The sequence below is a fragment of the Heptranchias perlo genome, unplaced genomic scaffold (genome assembly GCF_035084215.1).
Source record: "Heptranchias perlo isolate sHepPer1 unplaced genomic scaffold, sHepPer1.hap1 HAP1_SCAFFOLD_194, whole genome shotgun sequence".
Taxonomy (NCBI): Eukaryota; Metazoa; Chordata; class Chondrichthyes; order Hexanchiformes; family Hexanchidae; genus Heptranchias; species Heptranchias perlo.
Window position 1 is genome coordinate 174,966 of NW_027139208.1, and position 9,165 is coordinate 184,130.

The 9,165-nt window shown below is 42.7% G+C and overlaps 1 long non-coding RNA gene across 1 annotated transcript; it reads right to left on the minus strand.

Annotated features, from left to right (window-relative positions):
• Positions 1 to 424: 424 nt before the first annotated feature.
• On the minus strand, positions 425 to 2,033 carry LOC137309948 (uncharacterized). Its single transcript, XR_010960028.1, has 2 exons — positions 1,863 to 2,033; positions 425 to 866 (listed from the first exon to the last, which is right to left on the minus strand). It is a non-coding gene; the product is annotated as an uncharacterized lncRNA (long non-coding RNA).
• Between the last annotated feature and the right edge of the window lie 7,132 nt (positions 2,034 to 9,165).

Below are 9,165 nucleotides of genomic sequence, written 5' to 3' on the forward strand. Positions count from 1 at the left end.
AAAGGAGGGAGAGAAAAATCAGGGAATTACAGGCCAGTTATCCTAACATCAGTAGTGGGGAAAATGCGAGAGTCTATTATAAAAGATGTGATAACAGAATACTTGGAGGGCATTAACAGGATTGGATAAAGTCAGCATGGGTTTATGAAAGGGAAATCATGCTTAACAAATCTACTGGAGTTTTTTGAGGATGTAACTAGTAGAATAGATCGGGGAGAACCAGTGGATGTGGTGTATTTGGATTTTCAGAAGGCTTTTGATAAGGTCCCACACAAGAGGTTAGTGTGCTAAATTAAAGCACATGGGATTGGGGGGAATGTACTGGCATAGATTGAGAGTTGGTTGACAGACAGGAAACAGAGAGTAGGAATAAACAGGTCTTTTTCCGATGGCAGGCACTCCATAAGCATTGCCACTGTTGAACAACTATCAATTACTTTATCTTATCATCCACAAAATAGTTAAGTACTTGTTTCAATTATGGTAGCTATGACATTGTAAAATATCTTTCAAATAACACACGTTGTTTATGGCTGCATCTGTTATGTGGCAGCTATATAAATGTTATCTCATTACTCTAATGCAGGAAGGGGTTATTCAGGTCGGAGAACGTTCGCTCATGTTCGTTAATATGGAAGAGCCATTTCTGCCTAATCTGCATTCGAAGAGGAGGCCGGCCTATGACGTCGGAATCGATTCTTCTTATGGACAAAGCTGCTCCTTCTCGTTTGGAACTTCTCCTCCATTTCCTGCACCGCCAGAAGAATCTTCTCAATCCTGGAAAGGATTGTGATTATATTGTGAAATCCATCCGGGGAAATGAAGTTCTCTGAGCCTGAATCTGAGCGATGAGTACGCTGACTGTCCTGTTGAAAAATATAAAAAAAACAGGATTAATTTATTTGCTGAGGAAATTATTAGAAATGGATGGAGAGTGCTTCTTGTTTGTCTTCTCTCTGCTCCATGTTGTAAAGGTTATTTTTCCTGTCCTGCTTTATTCTCCACTTCCCCTGTGGCAGACACTGTTCTGACCAGTCTATTCGAGGTTGACCCAGAGATCTGTTCCCAGATCTCTCCCAGTATGGCCCTGTAATTGGCCACCTGCTATGTAGACTGCTTGTTGCTCTGACTTTCCATTCCTCACTCAGATTAAGTGTTCAGCCTTCAATTAATGCCATCACTCAGCACTTCACTGGGATTGAGAACTCCTCATTTTGTGGAATTGTGAGCATTAACCTGTGTCCTGCTACATCTGGGCACATGTTACAGTTACATCAATGTGCTTTGCCACCTGTAATCCGAGCCTTCAAAGGGATATGCATGATCATCAGATGGCTCAGTGAATAAATGGACTGAATGTATGTTGCACTGAATCATACGTACCAGAAGGTCCCAGGTTCAGCCTTTGTTGATTGAATTGTTGAGTTGAGGAGAAGTTCTATGATTGTCCATACCCCTTAGAGGTGCTAAAATCAAGCTATGGTTCCTTCTACTAATTGCTCTCCAGTCACCCCTGATGGAAAGTGCACACGTGTAGCAGTCAGATGAGCACAGTAGTAGGTGAGGCATGTTGCACTCCTTGGTGGAATAGACTTCCAACACTCACTGTGCTCATCAATGAAAATTGTCTCGTTGGAGGAGGTACCAGAGGGATATCAGTGTCCCTTGAATTGAACCCCCAGCATGAACTATCACCTTCAGGAGAGGAGGAGAACAATTGGTGTAAAATAGATTGGAATTCGCTCTTGTAACTGTGACACATTTCATTCCATGAACCGTTATTAGCAGAAATATTAAACATTTGAACAATAGCTTCCACACACGGGCTCTCGACCAAATATTGGGCACAGAACAGCACTTACCTTGCTTCGGTGGGAAGTCCATCTTTTCTTGAGAAGCATTAAACACAGTACCAGTAACACAGACCCTAAGGTTGTGAAAAGAAAGTTCTGGCTTGTGATCCATTCCTCGATGTGTATCCGATCAATGTTCTCAAAGCACACTGTGCTGAGTGGATATGGCAGACACCACCAATGGGGAGAGGAAAGGTTTATCTCAGCTCGATCTTCTGGAAGTATTTCCATCCCAACTCTGGACCAAGCCGGGAGTGACGGGGACCCCATTTCGACACAGTTGAATGAAGTGATCAGCAAAAAGAAAAAACAGCGTATGATTTGAAAATGCATTTTTCAAACCAAAACTGATCACAAAAACATTTCATTGCTCGGCAACTCACAGAACATGCGAGGTCATAATTGAGACACATTCTGCCAGTCTCTTTGCTACTTGTGATCTCACAGTCACTCCCAACAGCCGATGAGGTCGGAGAGTTTTAATGACAATGTGCTGAGTGCACTCCACCAACCACTTCATTCAACATTTCCTTTGTGAGGGTTAATCTAGTTTTTAAAAAATGACCAACTATCAGTGAAATATGAAAGTAATAATACAATCTTTGGTTTCAAGTGAAAGAAAGTCGCTCGTGTTTGTTTGCTGAATCCCAAGATTGCATTACTGCAATGACACTAACAGCCATCCAGTTTCTGTTTTTTAATCTCTTCCCCCACTACCTTCGTTCCTTTCTTGAAGCAGTGACGTCTTGCACAAGTGTTGCCCACGAGTATTTCACCCAAGTCGCAATTCTTCCAGTGAATGAGTGACAATGGACTATTACCCTCCACACACATATGCACACTTCCCAGCACGAACCACTGGGCAGCAATCAGGAGCTGAAACTCGGGTTCATTTTTCCTCATCCTTCGCCATGAGGTGCTGAGGCCAGTTGTAGCACTTCAATTAACATCCCAGCCGAGATTTGCTGAGTAATCACAGACCATTGATCAAACCCAGGATCTTGTAAGCTTGTTTGAGCTGAGTACCTCACAAGGCAGAGTATTTCACCCCAATCCACTGGTGAAGAGCAGAAGAATTTCTGTCCATCCAGGAATAAGGCAAAAGCCCAATTCATTCTATGTATTGTTATTCTGTGCCTGCCCACAACTGCTCCCCGACAGGTTACCCGGCCTGTGTGTTCCCTGATCTCTGTCAAAGTCCATCTGTACCAGGCACTGGGTAGGCAAATGGAAGAAAGCCAGCAATCTCACTCAGATGGGCCACAAGGATAACTCTTGTGAGTAATAAATAGGTCAAAAGTCTGGGCATGGATTTAATATCTTTACCTGCAGCTGTGATTTTGCGAGCTGAATGCAGATTTTGAACATGTATTGTGTCCCTAATTTCCCAGGGTGCATCAGTTCTGTTCAATCAGCTATACTGATGGAATATCTTTCTTTAGATTCTAGCAGTTTCTGCTCAGTTGTTTTTCAAAATTATTTAAAGAAAAGCTGGAGGATAAATTTCAAAAGATTTATTCAGGTAACATTTATAATGAGTGTTTTTTTTAAACAGAGAGGGTGTGTGCGTCTGAGGGAATGTGAAAAATAAATCATGCTGTACTGTTTGTACATCTGTTGTAGGTTATTCTTTGTGTTCTGTAAACTTCAGAAAGTATATTAAGCTGAGACACACACAAGTGTCTTTGCTCATCCTAATTTTAGTTCATTTTTCAAAAAAAATCCACAAGTTGAATTTTGAAGCAACTGACAGCCTCTTATTATCTCACCGGTCTTTTGTTGACAGTTAGAAAATGTAGACATTCTAATTACTGACACCTGTGAAACAGAAACAGTGACAGAAAAAGATAGAACAGTTAGAGAGACCAGACAGAATGTCTTTCCTCATCTTAATTTGATTTCACTTCTTAAAAAAAGCACAGTTCAGCTACTGGCATGCACCACCTCATTAAAATATTTAAATCCCTGTTTAAGTCGACCAAGGACAGGCCTGAACTCTACAAGTCTCCGCCCAGAGAAACTGGGTGCACTCGTATATTCGGGAACTCCCCTGCACAAGCAGACCTCCTGAGGGGGCAAGGCAAGTTTAAAAATTGTTTTAAAAATATTTTTATTTGCCCTTGGCTGCATTTTGTCCCATGAATGAGTTAGGTTGCTGGAACATCTTTCTTTCATTCCTCTTGCAAACTTCTGGCTTTTACAGAGCAACTGCCAAAGAGGAGAGAATGGGTATTTCTCTTGGGATTCTGAACTCGCTGCATAATTGAAATGAGGAGGAGGTGTTTGTGACGGGTTTGCAAATGTAGGTAAAATTACCCCCAAGGTGTTACCCACCCACAACTATCACCATTCCAGGACCTGCACCTGGACATGTTGGAGGCATGCTGTCTCCACTATCCCTGCTTTACAGGATAGGCTGACACAGAGTTGTTCTATTTGCTGCACAATGATCTGTGCACAGTGTGTGGATCAGAGATGGTCCTTCCCACAGATGATCAGGTCACCACAGTATGAAGTTTTCATCCCACCACCACCTTCCAAACCACGCAGCAGACACCCACCACATCAGGCTGGCTGCTGTGCGTACATTTATCAGGAAGGCGATAGCTGCTATGTTTGCAAAGGGTAACACCTTCATAGCAGTAATTATACTCTGAATGGAAGTAGGCGCAGTGCTGTGGAAGAGCAGAGGGATTTGAGGGTCCAGGTTCACAGGGCATTAAAGGCAACACCTGAGGTTGATAAAACTGTAAAACAAGCAAACGGTATTTTATGTTTTATCACGAGAATATAAAAGTCAATGATGAGCCGATATAAAACCCTAATAAAACCTCAGTTAGAGTACTGTGTGCAGGATTGGGTTTCACACTACAGGAAGGATATTGAGGCTTTAGAGAGGCTGCAACTCAGATTCACTCACATCCTGCCTGCTGTGAGGAAATACAAAGAATAACAAGGGCGTGAACAATTGGGGCTTTTTTTGTGAGAACAATGCAGATTATGGGTCAATATGATCGAAGTATTTAAAGTTATGAAAGCCTGGGAGATAGAAGCAGAGTGTTTCCAGTTATTGAGGGGCCGAGAACAAGGGCCATAGATACAAGATTAAATGTCAGAGATTTAGAACAGAGAGGAAAGGAAACTTCTTTCCATCGAGAGTTGTGAGGCTGCAGAATTCACTTTCAGGATTAGTGGTTGAGGCTGAAACTATGTCAACAGTGAAGATTGGATTGGACAGGCTGATGAAGGATAAGAGGATGTAGGGATGGGAGCAGGGTGGGTCAATGTGATTAGGACTACAGGCCCCACCGCTTATAGTGGGCTCATTCGTGCAAACGTGACTTGCCTGCGATGTGTCGTGGCCGATATAATGGGGGAGTGTTAAAAATTAAAAATCATTTCAATTTGAGAGGACAGTAGAATGGTGATGGTGGCAAGAAGAATTCAGTTAAAAATGATAACCTCACTCATTATTAAGAGGCATTGACTGTACGAAGAAGTAGAGAAAATGAAAGATGTGAACAGGATTGGCGAGGGCGCCCGACAGTTCAGTCCAACGTGACTTCAAATCTCATTGAAATAATGGACTGAAAACATATTGCTACTTTTACAAATCCATTCCCAGGGGAGTGGGTGCATCACAGCTCCTCAGAGAGGACAGTTAAAATTCACGCTGCAGCATGTGACAAAAATAGCTGAAACATCAATAAAAATAAAATGCTGATAAAGCACAGCAGGTCTCCCGGTACCTGAACGAGAACAGATGGGCTCATGAATCGGATGACCAGACATCTGGACATTACTAACGTTCTGACAAACAGCAATGATTCAACAAGTAATTTAACCTGTGTCATTTAAGCTGATGGTCTGTAGGCACAAATTCATTGGAAAGGTAAAAGAGTTCTCTCTTTGCTTTGGTCAGTCTGCCGGAAATAAACCGAGCACTTAAGACGCTATAACCGGCAACTTTGAAATTGACGTTAATGCAAATGGATAATAGTTATCGCTTTTTGGCCGATATAAACGACTGCCCATTTTAAACATGGACGTTTTAAGTGGTGGGACTGTATTTACTCATGTGGAGGGTAAATGCCAGCACAGACTGGTTGGGTGGAATGGTCTGTTTCCGTGTTGTAACGTTTAGATATGTATCACTATTCAAATGGAAAGGAGGCATCGGCTGGACAGGGTGCACAGCTTTCACCAGATGACAAGACTCCCTTGAGTGCAAAGTCTCACATATGGTGCCCATGTGGTGTGGGTATCAGGGGTCTTCATTCAAACCCCATGGCCTTCATGAAGAGAAAGGGTTTTCACTCAGGTACTTTTCAGATGGTATCATCATGCATGTCAGTGACTGTCACCCAGGAACCAGTGACAAAATCTTCATTGTCCACAGTTATTTAGAGGAAGGAAGCTCTGAGGAGACCGGGGCTAACTTCTGTATCCCACGGCTGCTGACCCCACTGAGAAACCCTTAACAGAAGAGTAGTACCTTGGCCTGGACATCTATTTGCTGTTTCCTTGGTAACAACATTCACCCTCAAGAAAAGTGGACCATGCAGTTCAGACACAATGACAAAACGCATGCAAAAGGGCAGTAGTTGTGCACAATGTTTGAAATGGTACGTCCAGAGGGGGTAGGACATCCCAACTTAGATTTGTGCCCCACAAGAAATTTGAGCAAAATGGAAGACTGGAGCTACCTTCTCTTCCCTCCTGATGGCAGCACACTTCTTCCTCAATATTAGACAGATACAACGGAACTCGGTAACGGCATTAATTTCCTTGGTGACCTTCCTCCATGCAGCTGGTGCATTTGCTTTAATTGGAGGCTGGCCTTCAGGCCCAAATAGGGTCACTCTCTTTTGCAGCACCCCCTGCAGGAGGACCTCCAACTCTTGAGCATCAAAGGGAGCTGTGTTGCACACCTGTCTGCGCTGTGCCATTGGGAACAAGTAGGCAACTTTTCTGTCCCCGCCTTGGACCTGGTCCTGTGTAATGAGCCAGGATTAATTAATAATGTCCTAGTTAAGGATCCCCTTGGAATGAGTGACCATAACATGGTTACATTCCATATCCAATTAGAGGGTGAGAAGGTTGGTTCTCAAACAAGCGTACTGAGCTTGAATAAAGGAGACTATGATGGTATGAGAGTGGAATTGATTAAAGTGGACTGGGAAAATAGATTAAAGGGTAAGACGGTACATGAGCAGTGGTGTTCATTCAAGGAGTTATTTTACAACATTCAAAAAAAATATATTCCACTGAGGAAAAAAGGGTGTAAAAGAAATGACAGCCATCCGTGGCTAAGTAAAGAAATTAAGGATAGTATCCGACTAAAAACAAGGACATATAAGGTCGCCAAACTTAGTGGGAGGATAGAAGATTGGGAAGTCTTCAAAAGACAGCAAAAAGTAACTAAAGGATTGATTAAGAAAGGGAAGATAGATTATGAAAATAAATTAGCAAAAAATATAAAAACAGATAGCAAGAGTTTCTACAGTTATATAAAAAAAAAGGGTGGCTAAAGCAAACGTAGGTCCCTGAGAGGATGAGACCGGGAAATTAATGGTGGGAAACATGGAGATGGCAAAAATGCTGAACAAATATTTTGTTTGAGTCTTTACGGTAGAGGACACGAAGAATATCCCAACACTGGACAAACAGGGGGCTCTATGGGTGGAGGAGCTAAATACGATTAAAATCACTGAGGAATTGGTACTCAGTAAAATAATGGGACTCAAGGCAGATAAATCCCCTGGACCTGATGGCTTACATCCGAGGGTCTTGAGGGAAGTGGCAGTAGGGATTGTGGATGCTTTGGTAATAATTTTCCAAAATTCTCTGGACTCGGCAAAGGTCCCGGCAGATTGGAAAACTGCTAATGTAACACCCTTATTTAAAAAGGGTAGTAAGCAGAAGGCTGGAAATTATTGACCAGTTAGCCTAACATCTGTGGTGGGTAAAATTTTGGAGTCTATTATTAAGGAGACAGCAGCGGAACATTTGGATAAACATAATTTAATAGGACAAAGTCAGCATGGCTTTATGAAGGGGAAGTCATGTCTGACAAATTTGCTTGAGTTCTTTGAGGACATAACGTACAGGGTGGATAAAGGGGAACCAGTGGACGTAGTGTATTTGGACTTCCAGAAGGCATTCGACAAGGTGCCACATAAAAGATTATTGCTCAAGATAAAGAATCACTGGATTGGGGGTAATATTCTGGCATGGGTGGAAGATTGGATATCTAACAGGAAGCAGAGAGTTGGGATAAATGGTTCATTCTCGGACTGGCAACCAGTAGCCAGTGGTGTTCCGCAGGGGTCGGTGCTGGGTCCCCAACTCTTTACAATCTATATTAACGATTTGGAGGAGGGGACCGAGTGTAACATATCAAAGTTTGCAGATGGTACAAAGATGGAAGGGAAAGTAGAACATAAGAACATATGAAATAGGAGCAGGAGTAGGCCAATCGGCCCCTCGAGCCTGCTCCGCCATTCAATAAGATCATGGCTGATCTGATCCTAACCTCAAATCTAAATTCATGTCCAATTTCCTGCCCGCTCCCCGTAACCCCTAATTCCCTTTACTTCTAGGAAACTGTCTATTTCTGTCTTAAATTTATTCAATGATGTAGCTTCCACAGCTTCCTGGGGCAGCAAATTCCACAGACCTACCACCCTCTGAGTGAAGAAGTTTCTCCTCATCTCAGTTTTGAAAGAGCAGCCCCTTATTCTAAGATTGTGCCCCCTAGTTCTAGTTTCACCGCTGGGAACATCCTCACCGCATCCACCCGATCAAGCCCCTTCACAATCTTATATGTTTCAATAAGATTGCCTCTCATTCTTCTGAACTCCAATGAGTAGAGAGTGAGGAGGACATAAAAAAACCTACAAGGGGATATAGACAGGCTGGGTGAGTGGGCGGAGATTTGGCAGATGCAATACAATATTGGAAAATGTGAGGTTCTGCACTTTGGCAGGAAAAATCAGAGAGCAAGTTATTATCTTAATGGTGAGAAACTGGAAAGTACTGCAGTACAAAGGGATCTGGGGGTCCTAGTGCAAGAAAATCAAAAAGTTAGTATGCAGGTGCAGCAGGTGATCAAGAAGGCCAACGGAATGTTGGCTTTTATTGCTAGGGGGATAGAATATAAAAACAGGGAGGTATTGCTGCAGTTATATAAGGTATTGGTGAGACCGCACCTGGAATACTGCATACAGTTTTGGTCTCCATACTTAAGAAAAGACATACTTGCTCTCGAGGCAGTACAAAGAAGGTTCACTCGGTTAATCCCGGTGTTGAG